This window comes from Mesoplodon densirostris, chromosome 10 (assembly GCF_025265405.1).
Source record: "Mesoplodon densirostris isolate mMesDen1 chromosome 10, mMesDen1 primary haplotype, whole genome shotgun sequence".
Taxonomy (NCBI): domain Eukaryota; kingdom Metazoa; phylum Chordata; class Mammalia; order Artiodactyla; family Ziphiidae; genus Mesoplodon; species Mesoplodon densirostris.
In genome coordinates, this window is record NC_082670.1 from 1,214,797 (window position 1) to 1,230,315 (window position 15,519).

At 41.2% G+C, this 15,519-nt stretch overlaps 1 protein-coding gene across 6 annotated transcripts in view; it reads right to left on the reverse strand.

Annotated features, from left to right (window-relative positions):
• EXOC2 (exocyst complex component 2) overlaps positions 1-15,519 on the reverse strand; it is a 153,878-nt gene that overhangs the window by 131,460 nt on the left and 6,899 nt on the right. Inside the window, exon 2 of one of the 6 annotated variants that reach the window (XM_060111137.1) lies at positions 6,989-7,136. The exons of 4 other annotated variants lie outside the window; for them this stretch is intronic. The gene's annotated coding sequence lies outside the window, so the exon portion shown is untranslated. Of the gene's footprint in view, positions 1-6,884; positions 6,909-6,988; positions 7,137-15,519 lie in introns of those variants that run through there. One more of the 6 variants, XM_060111142.1, reaches the window with a different exon arrangement.

A 15,519-nucleotide genomic window follows, 5' to 3' on the forward strand; every position in this document is an offset into this window, starting at 1 on the left:
CCCACGGTTATTTATGATAAAGGCGGCAAGACTATAAGATGGGGGAAAGACAGCCTCTTCAATAAATGGTGTTGGGAAAACTGGACAGCTACATGCAAATGAATGAAATTACAACATTTTCTCACACCATAAACAAAAACTCAAAATGGATTAAAGACCTAAATGTACGAAAACATAGGAAGTGCACTCTTTCACATTGGTCTTAGCAATATTTTTTTGGATCTGTCTTCTCAGGCAAGGGGAAAAAAAGCAAAAATAAACAAATGGACTACATCAAACTGAGAAGCTCTTGCACAGCAAAGGAAACCATCATCATGACGAAAAGATAATCTACTGAATAAGAAAAGACATTGGCAAATAATATGTCTACTAAGGGATTAATATCCAAAATATATTCGTACAACTCAATATCAAACAAACAACCTGAATAAAAACTGGGCAAAGGACCTAAATAGGCATCTTCCCAAAGAAAACATGCAGATGGACAACAGGCACATGAAAAGATGCTCAACATCACTAATCACTGGAGAAATGCCAATCAAAACCACAATGGACATCACCTCACACCTGTCAAAATACCCATCCTCAGAAAGACAAGAAGTGTTGGCAAGGATGTGGAGAAAAGGGAACCCTCATGCACGGTTGGTGGGAATGTAAATTGGTGCAGACACTATGGAAAACAGTACAGAGGTTCCTCAAAAAAATTAAAAATAGAACTACTATATGATCTAGCAATTCCACCCCTGGGTATATATCTGAAGGAAACAAAAACGGTAATTCAAAAAGATACAGGCACCCCAATGTTCATGGAACTTTATTTACAATAGCCAAGATACGGAAGCAACCCAAGTGTACATCAACAGATGAACAGATAAATAAGATGTGGTACATATATACAATGGAATACCACTCAGCCATTAAAAAGAATAAAATTTTGTCATTTGCAAGAATATGGATGGACCCGAAGGGTATTATGCTTAGTGAAAACAGTCAGACAAAGAAAGACAAATACTGTATGTTTTTATTTATATGTGGGATCTAACAAATAAAGCAAATGAACAAATAAAACAGAAACAGACTCACAGATAGAGAACAAACCAGTGGTTACCAGCAGGGAGCGGGGGAGGGGATGGGTCAAATAGGGGATGGGGATTAAGAGGTACAAACTACTAGGTATAAAAGAAATAAGTCACAAGGATGTAATGTACAGAACAGAAAATATAGGAGTATTTTATAATAACTTTACATGGAGTACAATCTATAAATATCGAATCACTATGTTGTATACCTGAAAATAATACTGTAAGATAATTATACTTTAACCTAAAAAATAAAAAAAAATTTTAAAAAGCAATCATAATTCTGACATGTCTCCAGACTCATGTTAATGTATCAAGAACTTTTCAACTACCTGGACCTGAATGGGAATAAACAGGACTAAGAGGACCCTTTTAGGAATTAACCAGGTAATAAGACACTCGTCTGATTTCTTTTGATGTTGGTATGGTGTTGATATATTTACAGTGAATAAACATACACTTAAGATTTTTTTTTTTTTTTAGTTAACGGAATAAAAATATATCACCATTATCATATGAATTGCAGGTCTAGTTTATAGCAAATTATATTTAGTGGGACAATAAAAACTACACTGAAACATTTCTGGATATAAGGAAGCACTTTTTCTTTTCAATGTGTTAATTTTTAAATTTATTTATACAGTCGTGATTTTACCCTTAAAAAAATAATAATACTTAACAGAACCAAGGAAAGAAAATGGATCTGCATTAAGAAAGTAAGTTTTTTCAGTTTCTCTAGGTAGACTGAAAAAAAAAAGAGAGAGAGAGGGAGAACAGAGTGGTAGGTGCAAGTATCAGTAAATCATGACAAGAGAATAAAGCTTTACGTGAAGGGACCAATGAACTGTCCCAACGGCAGGTACAACCCAGAGACTTTTAGAATGGGAGCACTAACACTTTTGATTGGCTGTGCTTTTTTTCCCTCTCCCACTCATACTCCCAAACTTTTAATACATTCTCCTGCTCACACAGCACGTATACTGGCCAGTGCCTTTTAATAAGGAACAGAGCAGGTAGCTGGGGAAGGCAGAGCTGAGGTTGGCAACGCAGCAGAACCTGAAGTTAAAGCTAGAAGAGCCCGAGTCTAAGAGAACTCTCCAAAACTTGCCAGATAGCTGGAGGGATGCTGGGCTCTCTACCCAATGTGTGATGGATAGGTGATCCAACTAACATTTATTCATGTTTTTTTAAATTAATAAGCTTTATTTTTAAAGCAGCCTTAGGTTCACAGAAAAATTAAGCCAAGAGTACAGAGTCCCCAGAAGCCCACTGCACACCCCTCCCCCTCACACACACACACACAACCTCCCTTATGATGGACACCCTACCCCACACTAGTATATCTACCACAATTCATGAACCTACATTACACATCAGTGTCACCCAAAGTCCACGGTTTACATTAGGGTTCATTCTTGGTGTACATTCTGTAGGTTTTCACGAAGGTATAATGACACGTATCTATCAGTGCAATATTTAATGTTAAATTTTAAAGGACACATTAATACCAGTTGAATGACTCAGTCACATCCCATTGCCTGACGTCCAGGCATCACATTCCGCATCTTCCTTTAAGCAGCCAGACAAGGTAAGTCTTATCAGCTCTCCTGCCTCCAAGAGGAAGCTGAGGCTCAGGGAAGTAAACTGACTTGTTGGAGCTCAGACAGCACGTGAGGGGCAGAGCTGGATACACTGCCTGACTCCAACATGCCCACTCTTGACCTGATTTTGTGCTACCTCCTAGAACGTCTGTACTAGTGGAAATAGGACCAGGTGAGATATTTTGTTTTGTTTCACTGAGGTACTAATAAGCAAGGCTAAGGTTTTGGCTGGAGCTTCACTTGTTTAGTACCTCAATAAGGAAGCACTTTAATACTACATTTTGTCAATGATTTATATTCTGTAGACACAATGAAAATAAAAGCATAAGTGTTTTCTTGCTTCTCAGCAGTGTTTCTCTAAAAGAAAGAACTGGAAGAAGCTGAAATAATTTCTAAACTTGATGCGTTGATTTTTTTAATGTGAGGTTTTGCTTTACCACGGAATTATCATTTTGTGGCAAATACATTCCTTCCTATCTATACGAACAAAGGACATCTTCACTCAAGGACAATAATTCCCTTCAAAAAGGTTTCAGAATTTCATTTAAATTTTATCTTTTTAGATAAGTAATAGATTCACATGGTAATCTAGATATATTTTAATAAACAGAAGTATATCCAAGCTGTAAGTCGCTGAATGAAGCCTTGATAGAACAACCTCAAAAATTTAACATGTGTGAATAGTCTGGAGATCTAGGTTCTAAGCTGGGCTCTGGCACTAACAACTAAAAGCCCTTGGTTACTATTATGCGCTCTGAAACAGTTTTCTCATCTGTATATAAGGTGTCTGGATGAGATTATTCCTAAGGCCGCTTTTTAGTTCTCGATTCTATGAGAGTCTTACTTATAGGACAAAGCTTTTAAATTCAGTTACCAATGTTAAGACTATAGAAACTGGCCTCCCTAGCTTTTCACAATTAAACTAAACTATGATAAAAGCATGTTGTTATTCATTTAAAAATTCTTGTATTTATTATGAAACATTTTTGATATATCATTAGAGAATCTGAATTTTAAAAATCTTATATTTGAATATTAGGGTATTAGATAGCCTAATTATCCCTTTCATTTTCGAAAGTTATATTGCAAAGACTAGGCTACAAAGCTTTTACAGATACTTTTTAAAAATAAATTATTAAAAGTAAACCATTATATTTACCAGATTAAAATACACAATTATTTATTTTAAAAAACAAACCACAGGTTTTTTTCATTTCCCCAGTTTTATTAAAGGAGAAACAGAGAAAGAGAGAAATGAACAGACAGACTGAGGGAAGGAAGGAGGGGAGAGGGAATGCAACATTTAGGTAAAAAGAGAGACTTCTACCATGGCTTAGAAATTCTCATTAAATAAACCAAAGAAAAATATGGAAAAGATCCTAGAAACAAGCATGATAAGCCATTTCTGTGTGACGGCACAATTTAAAAAAATCTGCATATCTTATAAGTTTTTGTGTTAAAGATTTGCTTTGCATTTATTTTATTTTTTTAAAACAATAAAAATTTATTGACTATCTACTAACCTTACATCACAAGGCATTATGTCATAAGTAGGGTTTGTATATGGAGAAAAATACAATCGTAATAAATTGTTTTGCATTTTTATCTTGCATTTAAAGTCTACAAAAATGCCGATGAGGTCAAGGATTTTAAAATGTTAAAAGCAGTTTTTTAAAAAAATCTTCACAAACAGCTTTGAAAATATCCACCAAGCACTTTTGTATAACTCAGAAGTCAGAAAGTAAACAGCTTCACAAAGCTTAAACTATAACTCTGAAATGGTTATGTATTATTAATTTTAAGACACCACTTTTGAAATACTTCTGAAAACTGTTTAACCGTCCGGTATTATAACCCTTAGGGCACTACTGGATCAGAATCTATTCAAAACCGAAAGAGACTGCAGGAGCTAGAGTTCCTGTGACTTGCCTAGGCCTTTTGTTTCTGTGTACTTTCCACAACACCATGAATGGAATTCAGAAATCAGCAAAACAAAATAAATTAACAAAGTATTTTTATCACCAAATCTAGTAGGAAATTATTCATTACTGATGGAAATACAGTCATGGGAATTTACTGAGTCGGCAAAAATAAAGGCTGCCAAGTTAGTGGTTTATCTTATTGCTTGAGCCATTAAAGAACGAAAATTCAACGTGAAAGAATATGAACGTCCCTTCTTCATGAGATTTTAACTCACTGTACTAGCCCTTTATAACCCCTTCTTCCTCTTCTCAAAATAATGAAGCAGTAAGAATTATTTTCTAAATGGAATACTGGAATACTACGGGGAAAAAAATGGAAACTTGGTTTATATAAAAGTTATCCTGGAACACATCAACTTGACTATTTCTTCGAATCCTTGTGTGAATAAGAAGCATTATTAGCAAGCCTCACGAATAACCAATTCAAACTTTGTAGATGATAAATCTAAACCCATGAGTATACACTAACATACTTCGACGAAATACACACAGCTTGACAAGGACTATGTAACACGAAATGCTAAACACCTTCTATGTTTCAGGTATCATATTGAGCTCTCTAAATTAAGAAAAATCCCTCAGAAAATGTTTATATTTCTTTTTTAAAAAAGCGAAGTTACCATTTTACACAGTAGCATTTTATAATAAAATACTGACCAAATTGTTTCAGGATTCAAAATTATTTTTATTTATTTTGTTACAATCCTTCCCCCCCCGCAAAAAAAAGAGTTGAGTTAGAAAAGCTTTTTCTTGTTGGCACCTTAAAAAGCAAGAAAAAACTGACACTGAACATAAAAATCAACTATCCAACTCTCTTCACCAATGATTTTTCATGAAAGCTTTACAAAGGAAGAGGCTCAACGAAAGGTACACCTGTATAAGCCAGTAAGGGTGCAGACTTTCAACCCAATTAGCTGTGTGCATTTTGAAAAGCCTGTAAGCTTTATGAAAAACAAAACCAGGCCAAGATGGCGGAGTAGGAAGACCCTGACCTCACCTCCACCAAAGGGCGCAAGAAACTGCAACTACATACAGAGAAACTATTGATGAGAAAACCAGAAGACTAGCAGAAAAGTTCTTCTGTAACCAAAAACATAAAGAAGGAACCACAGAGGACAGGTAGGAAGAGTGTAGATCTGGTGCAGTTAAGACCCACAGAATGGGGTCCCCAGGTGGGCGACTCACAAACAGGGTAATCACAACTTCAGAGGTTCTCACCAAGGAGAGTGTGGTCCAAGCCCCAGGTCGGGCTCCCAGCCTGGCGCTGCTACACCAGGAAGACGCCATAGCCCCCAGGTCGTTTGGCTTTATGATCATGGGGGTTACTTTTGGGCGTGCCAGAGGGCTGTGGGAAATACTCTCAAAGGGCGCACACTCAAAGGGCGCACACAGCATCTCACAAGGACCCTGGATCAGATCTGCCTGCTGATCTTGGAGAAACTCCCAGAGAGGGAGGAGGCAGCTGGAGCTCACCCTGGGACCACAGACCCTGGGGCCACAGACCCCGGGGCCACAGACATTGGCAGCAGCCATGTGGGGGAGCTCATTCTGTCAGGAGGACACTGGTGCTGGCAAGGGCCATTTTGGAACCCGTCCTCTAGCTCATTAGTGTGGACCTGGCACCTCCCACCAGCCTATGGGCACCAGTACGGAGTGGCCTCAGGCCAAGCAACTAGCTGGGCAGGGACACAATCCCACCCACCAGCAGGCCTGCTGCCTTCATACCCCCTGACCCCCCAGCCATCCCAGGACCCAGCCTGACCCACGAGTGGATGGGCACCAGCCCTGGGACCCCGTGGGCCCCAACTCCAGCCACTAGGGAGCAGACACAAGCTCCAGGACCACCAGCCTGCCGTGTCAGGATCCAGCCCACCCACTAGCAAGCAAGCACCAGCCCCAGAACCCCCTGGGCCCCAGCCCTGCCCACTGCAGGCCAACACCCACTTCGGAATACCCTGGACCCTGCAGCCAGCCAGGTCAGTAACTGGTCCCACGCACTGCTGAGGGGACATCAGCTCAAGGACCCCCCAGGACCCTGCAGAAGACACTCGGGAACCTGGCTCTGCCCACCAGTGAGCTGGCACTAGCCCCAGCACCTCCTGGGCCTTGTCCGTGCCCATGAGCAGGGCACCACCAGCTCTGAGACATCTTGGACCCCTCGGCCTCAATCCTCACCTTCCCCGCTCCTCCTCCTCCCTTGAAAGGGGCTTCAGGGTTCCCACCTGGCTTGAGAAAAGGAAAGGCACGTCCATCGCAGAAACCCGTGAACAGTCCAACTGCACGAAGGGATTAAAAACCGTCCCTCAGGGCAAGGAGCCACCTTCACCTTTAACAGCATGCGTCCACACACAGCCGCCTCCGTCAGGACGCCCGTGGAGCTGAGGCCCCAGGTTCTCCGTGTACCAGGGCACCTAGCTGTGTGCTCTGCAGCCTCATCTACAGGTGTCACAGGTACGTGTGCTCCGCAGTGTCACCTAACACGTAAATGACACAAGGGACACCTTACCATGTTTGTAAATACAAATCTACACCAGTTTCAGGCTCCTTAGTATTCCACCGTATGGATGCATAATTAAAGTGGCATTGAGATGGCTTCCAATTTTTTCCTATTGGACCATGACAATGGACACTTGACTGCAAAAGATTTTTGCACGTTTACCCAATTATTTCCTTTCGTTACATTCAAAGAGGGACCGCTGGCCAAAGGATGTACACTTAAGAGCCTAACGTGGAAACCAAACTGGCCTGCAGTGCTCTCAGCACATCTCCCACGAGTAACAGTGGGTGTCCGAACCTGTTTAATCTGCAGTGATCTGACAGGCAAAACAAAATAAATGGTTTCAACTTGCACTGTTTGGAAATTCCATTTTCATCACCTTTGCATCTTTTTATTAGGCTTAATTTCCTTAACTGTAAGATCTCTAGTGGGAATGTTCACCCTGTGTCCACTGTCCCCACTGTCCAAATCTTCCCAGTTATCACTGTCTTTTCACATTGGTTACGGTGCTCTTGGGCCTCGGGAAATTTTGAGTCTTGTAACATCAAACCCATTGACCTTTTCTTCGCCACTCTAGAGTCACGCATTCAAAGTCATGTTCCTGGTAGTTTAATGCTGGTTTAATCTTTATGATTATTTACCTCATTTGGAATCCAATTGGAGTACTGAGAATAGCGGTCGACCACAATACCATCTCACTGAATAACCCACTGTTTTCTCCATTGATCTGAAATGCCACTTTTATCTCTGGCAAAAATTCTCATTTTGAGTCTGTTTCTGGACCCTCTATATTTCACCCCACTGATCTATTTTGCACCTATGGCATAACTTAATTTTATATTATAATCAATTATCTGATAGGACAATTAATCTTTTTTTTTTTTTTTTTTTTTTTTTTACGGTATGCAGGCCTCTCACTGCTGTGGCCTCTCCCGTTGCGGAGCACAGGCTCCGGATGCGCAGGCTCAGCGGCCATGGCTCACGGGCCCAGCCGCTCCACGGCATGTGGGATCCTCCCGGACCGGGGCACGAACCCGTGTCCCCTGCATCGGCAGGCGGACTCTCAGCCACTACGCCACCAGGGAAGCCCAGGAGAATTAATCTTTAACAAGTTCTCTTAGCCATCTCTCAGAGATATTGGTCTAGATGAACTCTAAAATATTTTATTTGATTCTAAAACTAACCCTACTAGAATTCTGATGGGAATTATCACCACCCTGACATACTCTATTTATACTTTTTTGTCTATCTCTACTGACTAGAGTATAAGTTCCAGTAGGGAAGGGGTTTTTGTCTGTCCACACACTGCTGTACACCCAGAACTTAGAACAGTATGTCATACAACTGATGCTTAACACATATTCGTTAAATGAACAAATGTATAAATTACAAAGAATTTCTGGATAATTTCAGGACATTTGAAATAGCTACAACATTGAATCTTCCCACGTACTCATTTTTTATGACTGTCAATAAACTATTCAGCTCTGTTCACAGGGAGAGTTCATGTAATTTATGTAAAACCAACTTATTGAGCCTCTCTCAACTGAAATAATTTCCCAAAAGACCTTCTATGTTTTCTCTGCAGAAAATTTCATCACCTTCAAATACTGTTAACAGCCTTGGCTCTTACTCTTCACTATTTGTGTCACTTATTTCAGTTGCCTTATTGCATTTGCTGTAACATCCCAACCAGTGCGAACTGTGGTATTCGCAAGCACAGGTGTGACCGTAGCAGGCAAGCCTCTAGAGCAACGCTTCTCCACCTGTTTGCCTTCCTACCCCAGGAGGAGCCTTTCTATTTAGGTCTTTTTCCCAGTCACCCCCAAGAAGTTTCAATATCATAATGTAAAACCTGTATTAGGTACTGTATGTCTATCTGCACTTTACACATAAAGGTTAAGATGTTTCTGTCCCCTCAAGAGCTAATTTTCAGTTATTGCTCCTGTTGAGAATACATGCTCTAGCATTTCACCACTAAGATGTCTGCTATTGATATTATGTAGTTATCTTACAGAAAATATCTTTATTCTTATTTACTGAAAGTCTATTTTTTAAATCAGAAATGAAGTTTTAATTTTATCAAATATTTTTTCAGCATCTTTGAAGATAATTTTTTTTTACTTATTAATACAGCGAATTGAAATAATTTTCCTATTAATGAATTAGTGGGCATTCTAGGAATAAACATTACTTGGTTCCATTTTACTAGTCCTTTAGGTATTCCTGGATTTGATTTGCTAATACTTTATCTAGAAGTTCTACGTCTTTAATCTTATTTACAATTAGTCAGAAATTATCTTCTCTTTTACTCCATTGCCTGTTTGCTGTAGTAGCAGGAAGCACTCAGCAGTTTACAAACATTATTAAGCATTTACTGTATCCAGAGTGCTATGGCTACCTTATAGAAAGAATCTGAAGTTTTCGATACTTGTCATCTTATAAATAGTACAGGAATATTGTTCCTTGTAGGTTTCCTATTACTGGCCTATAAAACCATCTCATTCTAGTACCACGCTGGGTATGATTATTTGGGAATTTGCTTAATGATTATGGGTATTTTATAAATCTTCAGACAATTTTAGTATATTTTTCAGAAAGTCAGGTATTTTGTTCTGATTTTCAAGTTTAATATCATACTATTTTCTTCCATAGCTATCATTTTATTACTTTTTTCACTTTCTTGAGTATCTGTAAATATTTTTTCATGGTTAGACTGGTCAATATTTTGTTTTAATGACCTTTTATAATAACAGTCCTTGATGTAAGCTATAAAGTCTACCTTCTTTTTCAGGAGCACTGTTACTAATTCATTACTGACAGCTTCAACATGTATTAATTCCTCTTCCTTGCATTTTATTTTGCTTTTCTTTTTCTATCTGTCTGGACTAAACACTTAGTTCATTTGTTCTAATCCAATATAATTCTTACTCTTGGTCCCCCACAAGGGTAAGGCTTTTTTCCTCTAGCTTACTTCAAGATTTCCTCTTTTTGATTTTCTGCAGTTTGAATATAATACGATTAGAGGCAGATTTTCTAGTACTGATCCTACTTGATATTCTCCGAGCTTCCTGGATCTGCCGTTTGTTGTCTAGTATTAACGTTGGAAAATTCTCAGTCATTACTGCTTCACATCATTTGCACAGAGAGGGTGCAAATGAAGACTCACCCACCCTGTCCCCCAGAGTCCCACCTGACACCCCATGATCATCCCCCCACCCTGTCCTCCACCCTGCCCCCTAAACTGTACATTGAATAAGAAAAAAGAAAAAACAATTTTATAGAGAAAAAAATCACAAAAAGGAAAGAAGCCACCTGTGGGCCAAGTCCCTCTCACCAAGCATCAGCTCCCTAGGTAAAAGATCCAAGACCCTCACACAGGAGCCTGGAGCTTCCTAACGGTGGTTCCTTAAGCAAGAAATGAGCCAATAGTAGCTGGAGATAATCCGCAGTGATTTTCTCACTTTTTGGTCACAAGAACCCTTTACTCTTTTTTTAAAAAAAGAGGGGGGGGACTTCCCTAGTGGCGCAGTGGTTGAGAGTCAGCCTGCCGATGCAGGGGACACGGTTTCGTGCCCCGGGCCGGGAAGATCCACATGCCGCGGAGCGGCTAGGCCCGTGAGCCGTGTCCGCTGAGCCTGCGCGTCCGGAGCCTGTGCTCCGCAACGGGAGAGGCCACAGCAGTGAGAGGCCCGCGTACAGCAAAAAAAAAAAAAAAAGGAGAAAAAAAGAATTATTGTACCAAGGTCCCTGATAAAGAACAGTCCTCAATGGGTTGGGTTAGGACTGCATCATATTCTTTTCTGTACTCCCAGCACCCAGCCCAGGGCCAGAACAACATGGACACTTGGCAGATGGTGGCTGGGAAAAGAGACCAGGGAACACATGGGCTCACTGGCACTCTCTTCTTCTGGCTCTTCAAGGACAGCAGCAAACCTCAGGCCATGTGGGATTCCAGCTATGAGACACCACCGAGAGGTGGCCTTTGAGAGGGATGTCGACCTGATTTGTCCCACTGCAGGACAGATGCCATTCCTTGATTCTGTGCTGTATCCCACTGGTTTTTTTTTTTTTTTTTGCAGTACGCGGGCCTCTCACTGTTGTGGCCTCTCCCGTTGTGGAGCACAGGTTCCGGACACGCAGGCTCAGCGGCCACGGCTCACGGGCCCAGCCGCTCCGCGGCATGTGGGATCTTCCCGGATCGGGGCACGAACCCGTGGTCCCCTGCATCGGCAGGCGGACTCTCAACCACTGTGCCACCAGGGAAGCCCTCCCATTGGTTTTTTAAACCAATAACTCTGTGCCACAATAGCAAGCACCAAAAACTACTATAGAAACTGAGTCCTCTAACTGTATCGTAAAAGTTTACTCGATCAGCCTATGACAGCTCCTCTGGCCACCCAGCCCAGAGGCGCTCACTTTCCAGGCAGGTTATAGTTCACGCCACAGGAAGGAATCAGAGGTGAATCCAAATTAACTACCAAGACCCGTGCAGAACAACTCCTCTTCTTGGGCTGCCTATGGGAGGGGTGGCCTCCAAATGTAATGCCCGAGAGGTGAAAAGTTTCCTATTCTATTACCACTTCCATAAAGAATTACCTGAAAATCAGAAATCTAATGTGTACGGTCAGCTCTTTAATACTGAGTCCCCTTTTCCCCAAAAATCCTTAAAATGTTTAAACCAAAATGAGTTTTACCCCTCATAAATCTCTGATTAGAAAAATATTTATTTTTCACCATCTTTTATTTCTACAAAAACCAAGCCCAAACTGATTTAAGTTTGATTTTTCAGTTTAAAAAATCCACACATAAAAAAATGGAGCAGTACTGAGAATATAAAAAATATTCCAAAAAAACCCCACAAAAGATTCCAACTCTTCAGGTCTAAATAATGTAAAGTCCAAACAAAGACAGTCATTTTTCCCTTAGGCTTAAAGGCGAAGTTGTCTGCAACAGAGAAGCATTTGGAGATGCTATTTTTAAAAACGCTGCCAAGGTACTGTGGCTCTACAGACGCTTTTCTCTGCCCTGCAAAGGACGCGCTGCTCTTGTGGGCAGTTTCCACGCCAGCGGCCCCTTTTCCTGCTTCCCTGCTCAGGGCTCATTCCTGGAGGACTCAGCCCAGTAAATTCGAAGCAAGAAATGGAGAGACTAGGTCCAATCAGGATTTATCCACTCAGAGTTCAAACCACCGGTCAGCAATGACACGGATGACACTGTGCAACTCAGGACCCTGCAGGACTGCTGCGGCGGAGGGGTGGGTGACAGGCAGTACACAAGGGGCACTTCTATCAGAGATAAGCCTAGAGCGTGTCACAGCTCCTGTTAAACATCTGTTTCCAAAACGTAAGTTCAATTTTATTTTTAATGGTTACTTGACTGTAGCATCTGTTTATCAGTGTTTTCTCTCTCTACATCATTTTCATTTGTTACGTAAAAGACATAATGAAATTACTAACACTACACACATTTTGCCATAATCAACACACAAGGTTACATATTTTATGACTCCATTTATATGAAAATTCAGAACAAGTAAAGCCGTAGAGACAGTAAGTAGATTAGTGGTGGCTAGAGGAGGGGAACAGAAAAGGATTGATGGTGGAGTGATGAAAGTGTTAGAGAATTAGATTGTGGTGATGTGTACACGACTTTGTGACTATACTAATTTGACTTCAGAATTCCTAGGAGCATTAGATTATCATTATCACCACAAACACAGAACCTCCCAAAAATGGACCAAGAGGAAATACAGGATGGCAGTATTCTTTTTTTAAAAGCATTTGACACTACTAAGTTCTAAAATCTTCTGATACAAGATCAAATGAGATTAAGGAAGGCCAAGGCCAGGACTGAAAGGGAGCAAGGGAGAGGAGGAAGGCTTTACCCTCCCAGCTCATTTACTGAAAGCCAGGGTTAAAATCAGCGGGAAAAGCAGTCGAACAACAATAAGCCACCTGTATTAGCCCCTTTGGAAAGCGTCAGTGGCCTAGCCTTTCCAGTCCTGAACAGGCATCAGCAACACCAACTCCATTCCAGCAAGACTGTTGGGAAGACAGGGAGAGGAAGAAGTAAACAATGGAAAATCCCAATGACATCAACAGTCCACATGTGCTCACTTTAAGTCACAAGATATTTAACCATCTCTATGAGAATGTTCAGGAATGAGAGAGGAATGAAATCAAGAAACTAAGCTATTTATAATGAAACAATTAGGGGAAAAGGGGGCTTCCCTGGTGGCGCAGTGGTTGAGAGTCCGCCTGCCGATGCAGGGGACACGGGTTCATGCCCCGGTCCGGGGAGATCCCACATGCTGCGGAGTGGCTAGGCCCGTGAGCCATGGCCGCTGAGCCTGCGCGTCCGGAGCCTGTGCTCCGCAACAGGAGAGGCCACAACAGGGAGAGGCCCGCGTACAGCAAAAAAAAAAAAAAAAAAAAAAAAAAAAAAGAATTAGGAAAAAAAGATATGATCCTAAATTTATATTATTGCATGAAAACAAAGTTTCATTTGTCTCATTTAAAAAAAATTAACTGAGTAAATTTAAAGATCCTATTGGCTTTATTCAACAATTCATGAATTGGGCAACACCCCATCTAGCAAATAGAAAGGCGGTCCTCCTCCGAGCTGTACCCAGTGGAAGACTTCTGCAGGCAGAAGGGGCTGGATAAAGAAGTTACCAGCATAGAGCTGTTTCAGGCAAGGTCACCTTCCTCCGGGGAACAGCAGGGATTACCTCACTGTCCTGACCAGGCAATCTCAGACTGACTGGTTAAGACTATCTTCCTGGGAAAGCCTGAAACTGCAATTAAATTAGGTATTAAAGTCTCAGTTTGGTGACATGGGTTTTAGCACAAGTGCTTCCATTTGGGGCCTGTTGTCTCTTTTTTTAATGGTCTCGACTTGTCAGATCTTTACTATGAAATAAGCCAATATGACTGCTGACAATATAATAACTACAGTAAACAGGCATGCCAAAATCAATGTAGATTTTCACAAAAGGTCAAGGAATCAACTGTCAGCTTAAATTGGTTACTTTTATTAAAATTGTTATACATGACAGGATGTCACTTAACTCCCAGATTCCTTTACATAAGCAGAGCTGGATTCATTTGACCCAAATTTTGTATAATAGCTTTCCCAATTTCTAAAAATGCATCAACTTTGTCACTTATCTTGAAATTTCTGCTTTACTTCCCTAGCTCTATCTCAAAAGAAACGTCTCCAAGGCCACATATCTTGGCACAGCGAAAGCAAAATCACCCCAGCACTCAGCAGTGCCGTGAGCCTCGGGGATCAAACAGGGAGACAGCGCAGGGGGAGGCTGCAGCCCAGCTGGGAGGGATCGAAGCTGCTCGTGCTTAGGAGAAACTCTGGGCACAACCGGCATCCGAAAGAAAGTAAAGTAAACAGGCGTGCTCTCCCCCATCCACCCTGTTAGCAGCCTCTCGGCTGAGGGAGACCACACACTCGGACCACACAGCGCCGGCTCAACTCGCACGCAACGTCCAACAGCTGTCACTCGGGGCCGGGAGGGGAGGGGGGAGGGGGAGGGGGAAGGGGGGAGGGGAGAGGAGAGAGATGGGAGGGGGGAGCGGAGGGGGGAGGGGGAGGAGGGAATGGAGAGCCAGAAAGGGAGAGAGGCAGGACAGCGAAGAGTGGTTTCCCTGAGAAAACAAGCCAGTCCCGGCCTTGTGTGGCCTTGACCTGTACTCCCCCAACCAATTTAGTAGCTGATGAAGGATTAACAAAGCATCCATTTAACATCAATTAACCTCCTATCCATCACAGGTCAAAAGAGAAAATTACCATTATAAAAGCATTTCATTAAAATAAAGACAAACGTATTTTCTTATCATCTATAATATATACTTAAATAAATGCATTTTCTTTTAGATTTATATTACGTTGGTTTTAATCCGCCTGCCTCTTTTCTTTTAATGAAGTGCACAGCATGAAGTGTTTCTGCAACAGAGGTCAGAAAATTTTAATTTTATAATTTTCCCATATTTCACTGTGGCACAATCTTTAATTTTCCAAAAGACTTACTGATACAAAAAAAAACCACAGTAAATTATTTTTTACATAATTTCAGGCTAAATGTACATAGAAAAAAATAACAAGTAGCAGCATTGGGGGGAAAAAACAGAAAACGTAACCACCAAAGTAGCTTTAAAAGGATTAAACCAAAATTTTTTACTATTTTAGTAAGGAAGAATTTTGATTTGAATAGCAGACAAGAAATCTGAACAAAACGAGTGATCAGGTGTTCTTTCACTGTCAGGTACCCAGAGGCCCAGCTCAGCTAAAGGGATTAGGCCAGGAGTTGGAAAAACAGAAGTTCTGACTCATTGAGGACTTGG